The sequence below is a fragment of the Onychomys torridus genome, chromosome X (genome assembly GCF_903995425.1).
Source record: "Onychomys torridus chromosome X, mOncTor1.1, whole genome shotgun sequence".
Classification (NCBI taxonomy): Eukaryota; Metazoa; Chordata; class Mammalia; order Rodentia; family Cricetidae; genus Onychomys; species Onychomys torridus.
The window spans coordinates 129,892,135-129,907,871 of record NC_050466.1 but is presented as its reverse complement, the minus strand read 5'-3'; the positions used below and the strand labels follow the sequence as shown (position 1 = coordinate 129,907,871).

The 15,737-nt window shown below is 40.1% G+C and overlaps 1 long non-coding RNA gene across 1 annotated transcript in view; it reads left to right on the top strand.

The window, feature by feature from the left end:
• The first annotated feature begins 221 nt into the window (after positions 1–221).
• Positions 222–15,737, top strand: part of LOC118574267 — a 23,446-nt gene continuing 7,930 nt past the window's right edge. The window contains exon 1 of the long non-coding RNA XR_004943710.1: positions 222–330. This is a non-coding gene — a long non-coding RNA (uncharacterized LOC118574267). The remainder of the gene's footprint in view (positions 331–15,737) is intronic.

The window sequence follows — 15,737 nt, the reverse complement described above, 5'->3', positions numbered from 1 at the left end:
CCCCACACAGGATATGGTCCCTCTTTTGTAATATCTTCCCTTCCAGAATTTTATCACATTGTGAACTAGTTGAATTTCTTTGTGTCTTTTCCCCATCAGACCCTAAGACACTTGAGAGGGATCTCAAATGATTAGCCAAAGGGTCTCGTAGAGGAGCTCGCTGTATTCAGTTGTATTTGTTTTCTAATCTTCTCACTCTGTTCTGCCCATGCAAGGAAAGGACTGGGAGAATAAAACCCACCAGACTGGCATACCTCCAGTAGTGAAGAGGAAGAATGTTAAGAGGCCTCACGGGAGAGCTGGAGCCTCCCAGGTTTTTGGGAAGGATGGGTAAGTTGAAACTAAGGTGTTGTGTGGCAGGCTGAGAAAGAGTACTTGGTGTTGTAATTTATATACCTAATGAAATATCTTAGAAACCCAATGTGGTAATGTATGCCTCTGATCCCAGAACTCAGGAGACAAAGGCAGGAAGACCTTCTCTGAGTTCAAAGCCAGCCTGGTCTACATAGCAAGTTTCAGGATATCTAGTCCTACATAGTAAGACCATGTCTCATATAAAGATATTGGGGGCCTAGAGCAATGGTTCTGTGGGTCAGTTCACTTAATGCTCTTGAAGAGGACCCAGATTAAATTCCCAGCGCCCATATTGTAGCTCAAGACCTTCTTTGTACTTTTCCTGCTTCAGGTGAGTGCTTGAGAATGGGGGGCTTCCTCTCTCCCCTCACTCCCTCTTCTCCCCTCCTTTTTGTCCCCCTTCTCTGGTGGTTATGGGATTCTCATCTCCCTCAGAAACCATACTGTTTGGGGAACAGACCACATTCTAGTCCCAGATCTCTGTGTGCCAGGTGCTCAGGGAATGCTTCTCTAACTCCTTCCCACAATTCCTGCTCGACTTGAATTAACTTGTTCTGTGTTCTGGTTGATGTCCCACCAGCCTGGGAATTCCTCCAGCTTCAGAGTCAGAGTGCCATTCATATTTGCATTTCTGGTACCAGCCTGACAAAAAGTAGCTATTCAGATGATGTGTAATCGAATAGCCCTTAGTGATCTGGCTCTTGCAACTATTGATAGTGCAGTTAGTTGTACAGCAGTGACTATCATAGTACTCAAAGTATTTTCTGCATTTTATGTTATTTTTAGTATGAAATTTCTAGGAGCTTGTTGAAGCATAGTTTATAAACCATAAAGTAAACTCATAATAGAGAAAAGGAGGCTTCAAGAGGTGGGGTGTAGAAGACAATAGAACACGTGAGATATTAAAGTGGAAGGAGAAAATTGAGAGTAAAAGGATACAGTGGGGAAATAGAGGGTCAGAGAGACGGGCAGGAGTGGAAAGTCAATCAAAACGAAGTATTACGTTATTGTATAAGCTAATTTAAAAAAGGTTACCTCTTGTTAAATACACAGTTCAATGATTATTTGTATATTTACATAATTGCACACTCACTACCTCCAATGCACAACTATTACTGTTGGTTTTTAGAAATGGTGTTACTGGATTAAAGTATATGAACAGTTTAGAAATTAAATTCGCTCTTTAACAATTTCATATGTCTATACCATGCGTTCTGACTGCTCTCAGCCCCTGCACTCTTATCTCCCTCCCTCCCCTGACCACCCCTGCTTCATAACTAATCTCCTTCCCACATTCATGTCTTGGTTTTGTGGCCCTCTGCCTATGAACTTCTTCAAGAATCTTATACACCTTATCTGCTATTTCTTTTAAAAGCCGTAGCAGTTGATGATAGTCTCAGTGGTATATGACAAATCAGAGTTGAGAAAGATACACGGAGTTCTGTTGAGCACTCTGGTGGGTCAGACTCACCATTATCTTTCTCTTTTGTTGGCTGGAATGACTACCTAAGATTCTAGAGTGAATGTCAGCAAGTAGTCCCTATCCTCATGATTCCTTATGATCTTGTTTCAGATGTGCTATAGTTTCTTATTCCTGTGAAATTGGTCTGTGGTTTCTAGGTGAATTTAAATAATACACTTGTAAGGTTTGATAGAACAAGCCAGTAAAGTTATTTAATACCCTGGCCATTTGGTAGTGGCAGTTAGGTCACTCTTTAACAACTTTCCCCATGAGGCCCTTGATTGTTTATATCTTTACCTCTTCCTTTACCAGTTTTGGCAATTGATGTTCTTAAAGTACTATAGAGTAATATTGGGAGTTCATTTTTGATATTTGGTTAGGTATATATGACATTTCAGAGTACAACACTCCCACTCAGTGTTGTAAATATTGTTTCATGAGCATATAAACTTGGTATTATAGCTAAGGTGTTCTATGACAGGCTAAGTGACTAATTTCTTTTTTTTTTTTAAGCTGAGGACCGAACCCAGGGCCTTGCACTTGCTAGACAAGCGCTCTACCACTGAGCTAAATCCCCAACCCAATAATTTTTATTATAAGTAATTTATATACCTAATAAAAATATCAACCAGGCTTGGTGGCACACACCTTTAATCCCAACACTTAGAAGGCAGAGGCAGGCAGATCTCTTTAAGTTTGAGACCAGCCTGGTCTACAAAATGGCATCCAGGACATCTAGGGCTGTTACACACATACACCCTGTCTAGAAGAAAATAATGAAACCGAAAACAAACAATTTACCTAGCCCATTGTAGTGGCACATTCCTTTAATCCCAGAATGTGTGAGGCAGAGGCAGGAAAATCTCTCTGTGTCCAAGGCCAGCCTGGTCTACATAGCAAGTTTCAGGATATCTAGTGTTACATTGTGAGATCGTGTCTCATAAAAAATATTGGGGGCTAGAGAGATGGTTCAGTGGTTAAGGGCACTTGTTGCTCTTATATAGGACCTACATTCAATTCCCACATGGTAGCTCAAGACAATCTGTACTAAAGTTCCAGGGGATCCAATGCCTCCTTCTGACCTCCACAGGCATTGCACACATATGATATGCAGACATATTTGTAGGCAAAATACCCATACACATAAAATAAAAATAAATCTAAAACTCATTTTTAAAAACTGTTACTATCAAGCCAGAGAGATAGCACAGTGGGCAAAGGCATTAGCTGTACAAACTGAATGACGAGTTTGATTCCTGGAGCCGTCATGAAAAACAGCTGCAGTGGTAGGCATCTGTAAATCCACCATTTCTTCAGTTAAGTGGGAGGTGGAAGCAGAGGCCAGGTAGCCTAGAGTGTGCAGTGTGAGGACTGGATCTTCTGTTCTGTTCCCTTGATTTTTATATGTATGTATGTATGTATGTATGTATGTACGTACGTACGTACGTATGTGTGTATATATATGTCTGCTTTGTTCCAATACCGTGATATTTTTTTCACAATAGATCTATAATTTGAGGGCTGGTATGGTAATCCCTCAAGTACAGCTATCTGATATTTGACAAAGATGCCAAAAATAAACACTGGAGGAAAGACTGCATCTCAACAAATGGTATGGCAAAAGGCGTGTCTATCACTCTGTGCAAAAATCAACTCCAGTGCCAGGTATGCTGACACCTACCTTTAGTCCCAGCACTTGGGAGGCAGAGTTAGACATATCTCTGTGAGTTTGAGATCTACCTGATCTACAGAGTGTAGTGTCCTTGCTGTGGAAATCCTTTCCTCTCCTACTCACTAACTGTACCCAACCTTTCTGCATATGCAGATTGAGTATGCCCACCAAAGCCTTAAAAGCTAATACTCAGATATAAGATGAGAATCAATATAATTTAAAAATATCTTCACATTATGGGAAGTCAGAAGTATGTCTGTCCAATTTTCATAAACAAGGGTTTGTTTTCTTTCTTATTGCGGCTTTATTATATTTTTATTATTTAGAAGAGTTTTTAAATTTAGATGTTTTGATCATATTATTTCCCTCTCACAACTTATTCCAGATCCTCTCCCTGTCCCTACCCACCAAACTTTAAGTTCTTTCTCAAAAAACAAAAAAACAATACAACAACAAAACTAAGAAAATAAAATACAACAACACCCAAAACCGAAAAACAAACAAAAAAAGAAAACACCAAACTGTAACCAAATAAAAGCACACACAGAAAAAAAAAACTGTGGAGTCCATTACATGTTGGTCTACTACTCCTGAGCATAAGGCCTGCCCTGGGTATACCCAGTGCCACTCCACTGGGGAAAAATGGTTTTCCCCATCTCTCAGCAGGTATAAATGATAGTTCAGTTATTAACCTTTACCCTAGTGGTCAGATTTTCATTCATTCATTTTTAAAAATATAACAAAGTAAATATAAAACAAAAACTATCACATTGAAGTTGGACAGAAAGAACCAACAGAAGGAAAAGAGTCCACAGACTCAAGAAATCCCATAAAAACACTAAACTGGAAGCCATAATATACACACAGAGGACCTGGTGCAGACCGGTGCAGGCCCTGTGCATGCTGTTTCAGTCTGTGAGTTCATATGAGCTTTGCTGGTATCCTCCATCTGCTCAGAAAATGGTGGCACATACACCTTTAATCTTAGCATTCCAAAGGCAGAGATCTGTCTGGATCTCTGTGAGTTCAAAGCCACACTGAAAACAGCCAGGCATGGTGACACATGCCTTTAATCCCAGGAAGTGATGGCCAGAAGCAGAAAGGTATATAAGTTGTGAGGACCAGGTAAAGCTTTTAGGCTTTTAGACCCAGTTCAGCTGAGATCCATTCAAATGTGGACACAGAGGCTTCCGGTTTGAGGAAACAGGATCTGCTGAGAAGTTGGCGAGGTGAGGTTAGCTGTGGCCAGCTCTCTGATCTTTCAGCATTCACCCCAATACCTGGCTCCGGGTTTGGTTTTATTAATAAGACCTTTTAAGATTCGTGCCATAGCTGGATGTTGAGGTAAATTGATTCCCAACTTTCTAAGGAACCACCATATTGATTTCCATGGCGGCTGTACAAGTTTGCAACTCCCACAAGCAATAGATGAGTGCTCTCTCACTCCTCATCATCACCAGTATGAGCTGAAAGTAAAACTTGTATTTTTTCCTTTTTTTTTTTTCTCGGAGCTGAGGACCGAACCCAGGGCCTTGCTCTTGCTAGGCAAGTGCTCTACCACTGAGCTAAATCCCTAACCCCAAAACTTGTATTTTTTTTAACTTAGCCATTCTGACAGGTAAGATGGAATCTCAAAGTGCTTTTGATTTTGATTTCCTTGATGGTTATGGATGTTGAACATGTCCTCTATTGAGAATTCTATTTAGATCTCTTCCCCAGTCTTAATTGGATTATTTGTTTTTTGCTGTCTAGTTTTTTGAGTTCTTTATATATTTTGGATATTAGTCTTCTATTGGATGTGTAATTGGTAAAAATATTTTCCCATTCTGTAGACTGCTGCTTTTTTCCAAATAACAGTGTCCTCTGCCTTACAGAAGCTTTTCAGTTTCATGACATCCCATTTATTAATTGTTAATCTTAGTGACTATCAGTGTCCTTTTTAGGAAGTCTCTTATGCCATTGAGTTCAAAGATATTTCCCACTTTCTCTTCTGTCAGGTTCAGTGTATCTGGTTTTATGTTGAGGGCTTTGATCCATTTGTACTTGAGTTTTGTGCAGGTTACAAATATGGATCAATAATCATTCTTTTACATACAGACATCCAGTTTCACCAGCTCCACTTGTTGAAGATGTTGTCTTTTTTGGATTGTTTATCAAAATCAGGTGTCCATAATGTGTGTGGATTTATGTCCAAGACTTCAGTTTGATTCCATTTATCAACACATCTGTTTTTGTGCCAATATCATGCTGTTTTATTACTATACCTCTGTAATACAATTGAAATTGGGAATGGTGAGACATCCAGCAGTTCTTTTGTTCAGGATTGTTTTAATTATCATGGGGTTTTTGTGTGTGTGTGTTTACATATGGAGCTAAAATTTTAAGATCTGTGATAATTGTGTTGGAATTTGGGTGGGTATTGCTTTGAATTTGTGGATTGATTTTGGTAGCCTGTCCATTTTTACTATATTAATCCTACTGATCCATGAGCATGGAAAATCTTTCCATCTTCTGAAATTGTCTTCAATTTCTTTCTTCAAAGGCTTTAAGTTTTTTATCATACAGATCTTTCACTTGCTTGGTTAGAGTTACTTCCATGATATTTTGTATTACTTCAGGCCATTGTGAAAGGCGGTATTGCCCAGATTTCCTTCTCAGTCCATTTGTCATTTGAATACAGAAGGACTACTGATTTTTGTGAGTTAATTTTGAATCCAGCCACTTTGCTGAAAGTGTTTATCAGCTGTAGGAGTTTCCTGGTTGGATTCTTGAGCCAATTATGTATACTATTATACCATCTGTAAATAAAGATACTTTAACTTCTTTCTTCCCAATTTGTATCCCCTTGATGTTACTGCTTTATCTATGACTAAGTAGTATATAGAATAGATTTGGAGAGTGTGGACAACCTTGTGTTGTTCCTGATTTCAGTGGATTTGCGTTGAGTTTCTCTCCATTTAATTTGATGTTGGCTTTGATTTTGCTATAAGCTGCCTTTACTGTGTTTAGGTTTGTCAGTCATTTCTCTTATCTCTTTTTATCAAGAAAGGCTGTTGGATTTTGTTAATGAGCTTTTCTGCATCTAATGAGATGATCATGTAGATTTTGTCTTTCAGTTTATTTTTATAGTGCATTTTTAAATTTACGTATGTTGAACGATCCCAGCATCTCTGGAATGAACCTTCTTGATCATGGATGATCTTTTTTATATGTTCTTGCATATAGTTTGCAAATACTTTATTGAGTATTTTTGCATGTATGATCATGAGGTAAGTTGTTCTGTTATTCTGTTTCTTTGGTGGGCCTTTATATGTTTTGGTACCAGGGTCAATGTGGCCTAGTAAAATGAGTTGGACATTATTCCCTCTGTTTCTATTTTGTGGAATAATTTGAAAAAAAAAGCCTGATAGGGAGATTTTAATGACTGCTATTTCACAGGGGGCTATAGGTCTATTTAAATTATTTATTTGATCTTGATTTAACTTTAGTAAGTGGTACGTACCAAAAAATTATCCATGTTTTTTAGATTTTCCAATTTGGTGGCATACAGGTTTTTAAAATATGTCCTTATGATTCTGTGGTTTTCCTGGGTGTCTGTTATTATGTCCTCCTTTTCATTTCTAACTTTGTTAAGGTGGATATTCTCTCTCCACCTTTTAGTTAATGTGGATAAAGATTTGTGAATTTTTCTGATTTTCACAAAGAATAAACTCTTTGTTTCATTATTTGTATTGTTTTTTGGCTTTTTGTTTTTATTTTGCTGATTTCAGCCCTCAGTATGATCAAGCCTTGACATCTACTCCTCTTGTGTATGATTTCTTCTTTTGTTTCAGAGCTTTTAGGTGTGCTGTTGAGTTACTCATATGAGATTGTTCCATTTTTTATGTGGGCATTTAGTGCTATGAACTTGCCTCTTAGCACTGCCTTCATTGTGTCCTTCAAGTTTGGGTATGTTGTGCATTCATTTTCTTTTCCTCTTTTTTTCCTTCTATTCTTTTTTTCTTTTTTTATTGGTTTTTTGAGACAGGGTTTCTCTTTGTAGCTTCACACCTTTCCTGGAACTCTGTAGCACAGGCTGGCCTCGAACTCAGAGATCAACCTGGTTCTGCCTCCTGAGTGCTGGGATAAAAGGCGTGCACCACCACCGCCCAGCGTGTATTTATTTTCATTCAATTCTAGAAAGTCTAGAAATTCTTTTGTGATTTCTGTCTTAACTCAGTTATCAGTAAGTAGTGAATTGATCAGTTTTCATATGTTTGTAAAGTTTCTGTTGTTGTTGATCTCCAGCTTTCAACCATGGTGGTCCGACAGGATGCAGGGAGTTATTTCAATTTTCTTGTATCCCTTGAGACTTGCTTTGGGTCTGAGTATGTGGTGAATTTGGAAATAGTACCATGAGGTGCTAAGAAGAAGGTATATTCATTTGTGTTTGGATGAAATGTTCTGTGCATATCTGTTAGGTCCATTTGATTTATGATGACTATTATTTCCACCATTTCTCTGTTTAGTTTTTGGCTGGATGGCCTGTCTATTAGTGAGAGTCGAGCATTGAAGTCTCCCACTCTCACTGTGTGAGGGGCAATGTGTGCTTTCAGCTGTGGTAGTGTTTCTTTTACAAACTTGGGGGCCCTTGTGTTTGGGGAATAGATGCTAAGAATTGTATTGTCCTCTTGGTGGATTTTTCCTTGATGAATATGTAGTGTCTTTCCCTGACTCTTCTGATTAGTTTTTGTTTGAAGCATATTTTGTTAGATATTAAAATGTCTATCTACACCAGCTTGCTTCTTAGGTCCACTTGCTTTGAGTAACTTTTTATAGCCCTTTTCCCTGAGGTAATGTGTATCCTTGAAGTTTAGGTGTGTTTCTTGGATGCAGTAGAAGGATGGATCCTGTTCATTCTGGTAGGCTCTGTCTTTTTGTTGCGGAATTGAGACCACTGATGCTGAGAGGTATCAATGACCATTGGTTTTTGATTCCGGTTATTTTGTTGTTGTTGTTTGTGTGTGCATGTGTCTCTGTGTGTTTTTCTTCTTTTGACTTTGCTGGTTTGGAATTATTTATTTTCTGTGTTTTCTTGGATGTAGTTCACCTTTTTAGGTTAGAGTTTTTCTTCTAGCACCTTCTGTAGGGCTTGATTTGTGGATAAGTATTGATTGATTTTGATTTTTATCATGGAATGTCTTATTTTCTACATCTGTGGTGATTGAAGGTTTCCTGAGTATAGTAGTCTGGGATGGTCTACTTAGAGTCACTTAGAGTCTGCAGCACACCTGTGCAGGCCTTTCTTGCTTTTAGAGTCTCCATTGAGATGTCTGATGTAATTCTTATTGGTCTGCATTTATACGTGGTTTGGTCCTTTTTTCCTTGCAGCTTTTAATATTATTTCTTTGTTCTGTATGTTTAGCGTTTTGATTATTAAGTGCTGAGGATACTTCCTTTTCTGATCCAGTCTATTTTGTTTTCTGAATGCTTCTTGTACTTTGATATGCATATCCTTCTTTAGGTTAAGGAAATTTTCTTCTGTGATTTTGTTGAAAATATTTTCTGTGACTTTGACCTGGATTTCCTCTCCTTCCTCTATTCCTATTACTCCTAGATATTGTCTTTTTAGTGTTTCAGATTTCCTTGATGTTTTGTGCTAGGAGTTTTTTGGATTTAACATTTTCTTTGACCAATGTATCCATTTATTCTAATGTGTCTTCAACACCTGGGATTCTCTCTTCCATCTCTTGTATTCTGTTGATGAAGTGCAGTGATATGTAAGTAAAGCCTTTATGTCTGGCTTTAAGTGAAATGTATAAAGCCTTTGTGTCTGGCTTTGAGAGAAATATTTCAGCAAAGCCTTTGTTACGTTTGGGTTAATCAGTAGAGGCTGAGAAATTGGAGACTGTTTAAATCTTGAAGAAATGTCTCTGGAAAATCTGCACCTGGTGCTACTGCTATGGGAGAGCTTGCAGAGATGCACTGACCTTGGTCCTAAGATACTCCTGGCAAACCTCTCTCATGGGCAGCAGGAACAAGATGGCTTTGGTGGTTTGACCCTTTCCCAGCCCCAGTTAACATTGTACATGTTTGTATAAAGTAACTTTGGTGAGCTAGCTCCTCTGCTTCTCGGAAAATGAAGACTTAACATCTTGGAGAGCTCCTAAAGTTTTCATTTCCACTTTTTTTTTTCCTTTTTTTTGTGTTTTTTTTTTTTTGTTATTTATTATATTTGTGTTTTAATTTTACATATCAGCCATGGGTTCCCCTGTCCTCCCCCCTCCCCCCTCCGCCCCTACCTTCCCCCCAGCCCCTCCCCTCCATTCCCATGTCCTCCAGGGCCAAGACTCCCCTGGGGATTCATTTAAACCTGGTGGATTCAGTACAGGCGGGTCCAGTCCCCTCCTTCCAGGCTGAGCAAAGTGTCCCTGTGTAAGCCCAAGGTTCCAAACAGCCAGCTCATGCACTAAGGACAGATCCTGGTCCCACAGCCTGGGTGACTCCCAAACAATTCAAGCTATTCAACTGTCTCACTTATCCAGAGGGCCTGCTCCAGCTGGGGGCTCCACAGCCTTTGGTTCATAATTCATGTGCTTCCATTCGATTGGCTATTTGTCCCTGTGCTTTTCCAATCTTGGGCTCAACAATTCACACTCTTACAGTCCCTCCTCTTTCTCGACAATTGGACTCCTGGAGCTCCACCTGGGGCCTGGCTGAGGATCTCTGCATCCACTTCCATCAGTTAATGGATGAGAGTTCCAGTACGACTGTTAGGGTGTTTGGCCATCTGATCACCAGACTAGGTCAGATCAGGCTTTCTCTCGACCATTGCCAATAGTCCACAGTGGAGGTATCATTGTGGATTTAAGGGGACCTCTTGAGCACTTTGCTTCTTCCTATTCTCATGTGGTCTTCATTTATCATGTCTTTCTTGTCATAGAGGTCCTTCACATGCTCATTTAGAGTAACCTCAAGGTATTTTGTATCATTTGTGGCTATTGTAAAAGGTGATATATCTCTGATTTCCTTCTCAGCCTGTTTGTCTATTGTATATAGGAGGGCTACTGACTTTTTTGAGTTGATCCTGCTATGTTGCTGAAGATGTTTATAAGCTGTATTAGTTTCTTGGTTGAATTTTTGGGGTCACTCATGTATACTATCATGTCATCTGCAAATAGGGAGAGCTTGACTTCTTCCTTTCCAATTTGTATCCCCTTAATCTCCTTATGTTGTCTTATAGCTCTGGCTAGAACTTCAAGTACTATATTGAATAAGTAGTGGGAGAGGGGACAGCCTTGCCTTGTTCTTGATTTTAGTGGTATTGCTATGAGTTTATCTCCATTTAATTTGATGTTGGCTGTTGGCTGTTGGCTGTTGGCTTGCTGTACTTTGCCTATATTTTGTTTAGGTATGTTCCCTGTATTCCTGATCGCTCCAAGACCTTTATCATGAAGGGGTGTTGGATTTTGTCAAATGCTTTTTCTGCATCTAGTGAGATGATTATGTCGTTTTTTTCTTTGAATTTGTTTATATGGTGTATTACATTGACGGACTTTTGTATGATGAACCACACTTGCATCCCTGGGATGAAGCCTGCTTCATCATGGTGGATAATTGTTTTGATGTGTACTTGGAGTCTGTTTGCCAGTATTTTTTTGAGTATTTTTGCATCAATATTCATGAGGGAGATCGGTCTGTAGTTCTCTTACTTTGTTTGCATCTTTGTTTGGTTTAGGAATCAGGGTAATTGTAGCCTCATAGAAGGAGTTTGGTAATATTCCTTCTGCTTCTATTGTGTGGAACAATTTAAAGAGTATTGGTATTAAATCTTCTTTGAAGATCTGGTAGAATTCTGCACTGAAACAATCTGGTCCTGGGCTTTTTTTGGTTGGGAGACTTTTAATGACTGATTCTATATCCCTAGGGGTTATTGGACTATTTAAATGGTTTGTCTGGCCTTTATTTAACTTAGATATGTGGTACCTATCTAGAAAATTTTCCATTTCTATTAGATTTTCCAGTTTTGTGGAGTATAGGTTTTTGAAGTATGACCTAATGATTCTCTGGATTTCCTCATTGTCTGTTGTTATGTCCCCCTTTTCATTTCTGATTTTGTTAATTTGGATGCTCTCTCTCTCTGTCTTTTGGTTAGTTTGGATAAGGGCTTGTCTATCTTGTTGATCTTCTCAAAGAACCAACTCTTTCATTAATCCTTTCTATTGTTCTTTTTATTTCTATTTTATTGATTTCAGCTGTCAATTTGATAATTTCCTGGCGTCTGTTCCTCCTGGGAGACTTTGCTTCTTCCTGTTCAAGAGCTTTCAGGTGTACTGTCAAGTCAGTAGTGTGAGATTTCTCCAACTTGTTTACGTGGGCATTTAGTGCTATGAATTTCCCTCTTAGCACTGCTTTCATAGTATCCCATAAGTTTGGTGGTGTATTCATTTTCATTGATCTCTAGGAAGTCTTTAATTTCTTTCTTTATTTCTTCCTTTACCCATTGGTGATTCAGTTGAGCATTATTCAGTTTCCATGAGATTGTATGATTTCTGTAGTTTTTTCTGTTGTTGAAATCTAACTTTAACCATGGTGGTCTGATAGAACACAGGAGGTTATTCCAATTGTTTTGTATCTGTTGAGATTTGCTTTGTGGCCAAGTATGTGGTCGATTTTAGAGAAGTTTCCATGGGGTGCTGAGAAGAAGGTATATTCTTTTTTGTTTGGGTGGAATGTTCTGTAGATATCGATTAAGTCCATTTGAGTCATAACATCAGTTAAGTCCATTATTTTGCTGTTAAGTTTCAATTTCACAGATCTGTGCAGAGGTGAAAGTGGGGTGTTGAAGTCTCCCACTATTAACATGTGGGGTTTTATATGTGATTTAAGCTTTAGTAATGTTTCTTTTACATATGTGGGTGCCCTTGTGTTTGGTGCATAAATATTTAGAATTGAAACTTCATCTTGGTGGATCTTTCCTGCGATGAGTATGTAGTAATGTCCTTCATCATCTCTTTTGATTGATTTTAGTTTGAAGTCTATTTTGCTGGATATTAGGATGGCTACACCAGCTTGCTTCTTAAGACCATTTGATTGGAATGTTTTTTCACAGCCTTTTCTTCTTAGGAGGTGTCTATCTTTGAATTTGAGATGTGTTTCTTTTATGCAGCAGAAAGATGGGTCATGTTTTTTTTATCCATTCTGGTAGTTTGTGTGTTTTTATAGGTGAATTAAGTCCTTTGATATTAAGGGATATTAATGACCAGTGATTGTTCGTTCCTGTTATTAATTTGATTTTTTGGTGGTAGTGTTTGTGTATTTCTCTTCTTTGGGGTTCACTTCTGTGGTGTTATCTATTGCCTGTGTTTTCATGGGTGTATCTGCCTTCCTTAGATTGGAATTTTCCTTCTAGTGCTTTCTGTAGGGCTGGGTTTGTGGATAAGTATTGTTTAAATCTGGTTTTGTCTTGGAAGGTCTTGTTCACTCCATCTATGATGATTGAAAGTTTTGCTGAGTATATTAGTCTAGGCTGGCATCCATGGTCTCTTAGTGTCTGCATTATACCTGTCCAGGTCCTTCTGGCTTTCAAAGTCTCCACTGAGAAATCGGGTGTTATTCTGATGGGTTTGCCTTTATAAGTCACTTGGCCTTTCTCATTTGCTGCCCTTAATATTCTTTCTTTATTCTGTATGTTTAGTTGTTATCTTGTCCAGATGGGAGCTCATCTTGTCCAGATGGGAGCTCCTCTTGTCCATATGGGAGTTCCGGGACAGGATAGAAGCTCTGGTCCACATGGGAGTTCTGGGGCGAATGGTAGCTGGGGGCTCTCTGGTCCAGATGGGAATTCCGGGGTGGATGGTAGCTGGGGGCTGGTCTCTGAGTCTCAGGAAGTGGCTGGGGTCTTGGGCAAATGGGTGTGAGGGCAGATGTGGAGACTGCAGGGTCTGCCTGCAGTCTCTGGTCCAGATGGGAGTTCCAGGGCAGAAGGGAGCTTGGGGCTGGTTTCTAAGTCTCTGGAAGTGGCTCTCATTTCCACTTTTATCTCAGTCTGATTCTATTTCCACTTTCATGTCTTGAACCGTTTTCTTCCTTTCCTCCCACTGTGTTTTCCTGTGTTTCTTTAAGGAATTTATTATTGGTCTCTTTAAGGATCTCTATCATATTCATAAAGGCTGTTTTAAGGTCTTCCTTTTGTGCTTCAGCTATGTGCAATATTTAGGGTCTGCTGCAATAGGGTTGCTGGGCTCTGTTGGAGACATGTTGTCCTGGATGTTACTGATTGTGTTTTTATGCTGGCGTCTAGGCATCTGGGATTTTGAAGATCATAATTCTAGGTGCTGAATTGTCTTTGTTGAATTTTCTTGTTTTTGTTGGATGGTTGTTTCATTCCTTGGTTTCTGTTTCCTCTCTGGTTCTTGGAGAAGTGTGGTGGTTGTGTGTCGCCTGTAAGAGAATGTTCTGGGGTCCTCATAGATGTAGACACTGGGGGTTCCAGGTAAAGTGAATTTCTGAATATTGCACCCCGAGACTTAGCGATGGGGATGGACTTGGGTTGGTGGAGGAACTTCACAAGAAGCAGGGTGTTCCACCAGGATCTACTTAGTTTGTCCCCTGGGAATGAGAGCAGAGTGTGAGGAGAGGCTACAGCAGCAGTCTGCTAGGGATCTGGGGATGAGACTGGGGATTGGCCTTGGAGGAGTAGGGGGAGAGGTGAAGATCTGCAGTTAGTGGACTTGCTTCCCTGGTTGGAGTGGCCTGTGTGTTCCCAGGGAGTGCCTGCTGGAATTTGAGGCTGAGGCGAAGCAATGTTTGGTGGAAGGATGTTTGAAGAAGAGCTGTGTGATCCAATGGAGATGGGGGCAGGGGGAAGGGAGCCTGCAGCAGTGTTCTTCTACAGAGAAGGGGATGAGACTGGGGGATTAGACTTGGGGGAGCAGAGGGAAATGTGAAGATCTGCAGTCAGCCTACCTGTTTTCCTGCCCAGTGTGGCCTGTGATTTCCCAGGGAGTGCCTGCTGGAGGTGGGGATGTGGACAAAGCAAAAGGAGGCCAGATCTAAGGGGTCTCCTGCAGATGGGGACAGAGTGAGAAGGTGTGCTGCAGCAAGTGGTCTGCTGCAGACCTGGGGTGAGACTAGGGCATTGGATTTGTAGGAGCTGAGGGAGAGGTGGAGATCTGACCTCAGCCAACCTGTGTTCCTGGCCAGTGTGGCCTGTGGCTTTACAGGGAGTGCCTGCTGTTTTTGGAGGCTGGGGTAAAGCAGTGAGTTGGGGGAGGGAGGTTTGAAGTGGAAGGTCTGTGGAACCCACTAGAGATGAGAGGGGGCAGGCTGCCACAGGTTTTTTTTTCTTTTCTTTTTTGCAGCGGTGAGGATGAGAATGGGGGATTGAACTTGCAGAAATGGAGGGAGAGGTGAAGGTCTGCAGTTAGCCTTCTGCTTCCCTAGCAGGAGCGTGCTTTTTTCTTTCTCTATCGCCTGTTGAACAATCAGGGGAAAACATATGGTACAAGAAAATGTTGAAAAGCACTTAGTGTCCTTCTGGAAACACAGCAGAGGACAGACGATATTTCAAATGGTGTTTAAGGCATGACTATACCAGATAGCGAAGGGGGCCATCAGTACAAATCAAAGAGGTATGATTCAGGAGCCATGAGTTCCCTAGATGGTGAAAAAGAAAGAAGGGTTGGTGATTACCTGCTCATTCACTTTCTGGTGGGTGATCTGGGTCCTTCGTTCTTCTGCATGTCACTGTTAAATGAACAATTGCTAAGAACTTGGTGCCTTTAATCCCACTTCCCAACGTGAGGCATACAAGGCTGAATCATTGCAAAACTTACATTGTGCTTGCTATAATTTAGGCTTCATCATCTGTACCCTCCCTACCAGCTTTGGGAACCTTTCTATCTCAGAAATCTGAACATAAAAGTCTACTATAGATGCCTTCTCTAGTGGTCAGAAAACAACCTTTGTGAACTTTTTGGAGTTTCTTGTATCTTACCTGTTGTCCTGAATCCACCTGAATTTCTTTTTCTACTATTTTTATACTTCTATTTCTGTTGTTTTCAATTTTTTGTTGTTGTTTTTTTGTTTTGTTTTGTTTTTTGAGACAGGGTTTCTCTGTGTAGTTTTGGTGCTGTCCTGGATCTTGCTCTGTAGACCAGGCTGGCCTCAAACTCACAGAGATCCACCTGCCTCTGCCTCCCAAGTGCTGGGATTAAAGGCGTGCGTCACCACCGCCTGGCTTCCAGTCTTCTTTAAAAGTCATGTCAT